Here is a 3485-nt window from a genome sequence, read left to right as displayed (position 1 = left end):
TCTGGTGGTCTTCTCTCCAGGCCCCTGGGTTCCAACAACTTTCCCTGGGGTGACTTCTTTCTGCATCTCCAAAGGCCTGGGCTGAGCTGCTAGTGCTGAGATGAGGAATGCTGAGCTGCTTAGCTGTGCTACATTGCGTTCTCTCATTTAAGCACCAGCCAATTAAGTCAAACGTCACTCATTGCAGCAGACACGCCTCCTAGCCGACTGCAGATGTAATTAGCAACAGATGAGGTTCACGTACCATTCATTGGCTTATGTCCGCAGCAACAAGGCTAGGTATGCTCACCTGGCCAAGTTGACAACTGAATCTAACTAACACATACCTCTTTCTCTTTCATTTTCAAAGTTGAGAGTGACCAATCAAAGGATGCTTCCTGAACAAAGATCTACTTTAATCTAATGTGCAGTGTCTATTAAGTTCCTTCTCATCAGGTACTGACAGAAGGTAAATAATATTGACACTGGATTATTAAACTTCAAGATCAGTAGATTGGAATAGAAATGTGCAGTCACTTTAAAAAGACCAAATGACGGCCAGACTTGACTGTAACCGACTAAAAGAAATAACATTTAAATAAAGACTGTGCCCTTGGAAAGACAGTGGGTCAGACATGGAAGCTGAGAAAAAGGGAGAGGCATGGAGACAAAGTTTGGCAATGCCTGTCCAAACACTGGAGGGGATCTTAGCGGAAGACCAGCTGTTCTCCTTTCCATGAGAGAGGTCCATACGGCATTGTCCCCAGTTCTTGTCATAACTTAAAGGGAAATTCAAAATGTCTGGAGCCCTTGATGTCCTACAGATGAAATTCCTTGCAGCAGGAACCCACTTACGTGGTGTTCTAGTTTGCTAGCTGCTGGAATGCAATATACCAGGACAGAACGGCTTTTTAAAAGGGGAATTTAATAAGTTGCTAGTTTACAGTCCTAAGACCAAGACAATGTCCCAATTAAAACAAGTCTATAGAAATGTCCAATCAAAGGTATCCAGAGAAAGATACCTTGGTTCAAGAAGGCCGATGAAGTTCAAGGTTTCTCTCTCAAGTGAAAAGGCACACAGCAAACATAGTCAGGGCTTCTCTCTCAGCTGAAAGGGCACATGGCTAACATGGCATCATCTGCTAGGTTTCTCTCCTGGCTTCCGGTGGGTAGAGACATGTCGTCACCTAATCCAGCTTAACAACCACTCTTGATTAAATCACATCTCCAGGGAGATGATCTAATTACAGTTTCAAACATACAGTATTGAATAGGGATTAGAAGAAATGGCTGCCTTTACAAAATGGGATTAGGATTAAAACATGGCTTTTCTAGGGTACATACATCATTTCAAACCAGCACAGGTGGCATCAACCTTGACTTCCAAATAGAATAGTACATCTACAAAAGGAAAAGTGGTGGCATCTACATCATAAATCTGAAGAGGACCTTGAAGAGGCTTCTGCTGGTAGTTCATGCCATTGTTGCCACTGAAAATCCTGCTGATGTCAGTGTCATATCCTCCAGGAATACTGACCAGCAGGCAGTGCTAACATTTGCTGCTACCACTGGAGCCACTCCTGTTGCTTGGGCTGCTCCTGTTGCTGGGTGCTTCATTTCTGGAGCCTTTACCAACCAGATTCAGGCAGTCTTCCAGAAGCCACTTCTTCTGTTGGTGACAAATCTTAGGGCTGCCCACCAGCCTCTCACAGAGGCATCCTATGTTAACTTGCCCACCAGTGCTCTGTGTAACACAGATTCTCCTCTGTGCTATGTGGACATTGACATCCCATGCAACAAGGGAGCTTACTCACTGGGTCTGTTGTGGTGGATGCTGGCCTGGGAAGTTCTGAGCATGCGTGGCACCGTCTCCTGTCAGTGCCCATGGGAAATCATCCTGATCTCTACTTCTGAAGAGATCCTGAAGAGATTGAAAAGGAAGAGCAGGCTGCTGCTGAATAGCCTGTGACCAAGGAGGAATTTCAGGGTGAACAGATTGCTTCAGCTCCTGAATTTACTGCTATTCAACCTGAAGTTGCAGGCTATACTGAAGGCATGCAGGTCTGCTCTGTGCCTATTCACCACTTTCCTACTGAAGACTGGAGTGCTCAACCTGCAACTGAAGACAAGTCTGCAGCGCCCACTGCTCAGGCCACCGAATGGGTAGGAACAACCACTGAGCGGACATAAGCTGTTCTTCCACAGGCTCTTAAATGAAAGTGGAAAATAAAGTTGCTGGAAATAAACAAGTTTCTGTTTTAAAAAAAAAAAAGACCAACTGTTCTTGTCTATTGACAAGAATGTCTTTGTCATGGACATGGATGTTTCCCACTCTCTAGTTCTCCTTGTTCTGACTCATTCATTTACTCACACATCCATCCAGCCATTCATTTATCTAAAACATTTATTGAGCATCTAATATGTGCCAGGCACTATTTTATGTGCTGGAAATGCAGAAGAAGATTGTCCAAGGACAGATCAGGTGCGATATAGACCATGGTAAGGAATTTGTGCTGTATTCTCTTTTAATGAGAACCCACTGGAGTGTTTGGTGGGGAGGGATTGATAGAATTTGTATTTCATACAGATCACTCTATGGAGGGGTGGACAGTGGCATGAGTGGAAGTTAGAATTATTGTAATAATATAAGTAAGCATGATATGATGGTGGCCTAGGTCAGGAAGGCAGCAGGTGAGAAGAAATCATTTACTGTATATATTTTGAAAACAAAGACCACATGATGGTTGATAGTTATAATATTTGAGGGAAAGAGAGAAGTCAAGGATGACTCTTAGGTTTTGGCTTGAGTGTGTGGGTGGATGGTATTACCAACAACTGAAATGGGAGAGGCTAGGAAGGAACTGATTTGGAGGTGGGGAAACAAGAGCTCTGTGTTAGATCTGTTAAGTTTGAAATGGAAAGTGAGTGAACTAGGGATATTTTGCAGAATTGTCAGACAATCCCAAGAGCCCATTTGGGGTTTGTGGTATTGAACTCAGTGATGCCAAGTCCATATGCTTGTGTGTTTTTCTGTAGTCACATTCAGCAGCTCGGGTGCAGGAGTTGAATAGGCAGAATGTTTAAATTAATCAGGATTGGAGTTATTCAGGTGAATATGATGGAAGGAGAGAGGGCAATGTTCTCATGGGCGTGTGCAAAGGAATGATTGTTGAGACGGTTCATAAAACATAAACTGAGTACAGAGGAAAATGAAGCCATGAGGGGTTAGTGAACAATGAAAAGACAGTTGGGTGATTGGGATCTTAATAGGGTTGAAGAATTGTTGTTGCTGGGGTATTAGAGGAAGGGAACTAGAAAATAAAGAGTTACGGTGAGAGAACAAATAATTGAGTTTTTTATTAACTTTTTTTTATTGTATGATATAACATATATACAAAGGAAAGAAAGAAAAAACAATAGTTTTCAAAGCAGTCTTCAACAAGTAGTTACAGGACAGATCCCAGAGTTTATCATGGGTTACCATACCATCCTCTCAGATTTTTCCT

At 42.8% G+C, this 3485-nt stretch overlaps 1 pseudogene; it reads left to right on the top strand.

Annotated features, from left to right (window-relative positions):
* Positions 1 to 615: 615 nt before the first annotated feature.
* Positions 616 to 2169, top strand: LOC143657977 (small ribosomal subunit protein uS2-like; annotated as a pseudogene).
* Positions 2170 to 3485: the final 1316 nt, after the last annotated feature.

Source organism: Tamandua tetradactyla, chromosome 15, assembly GCF_023851605.1.
Source record: "Tamandua tetradactyla isolate mTamTet1 chromosome 15, mTamTet1.pri, whole genome shotgun sequence".
Lineage (NCBI taxonomy): Eukaryota > Metazoa > Chordata > Mammalia > Pilosa > Myrmecophagidae > Tamandua > Tamandua tetradactyla.
This window is presented reverse-complemented; position numbering and strand designations above follow the sequence as displayed.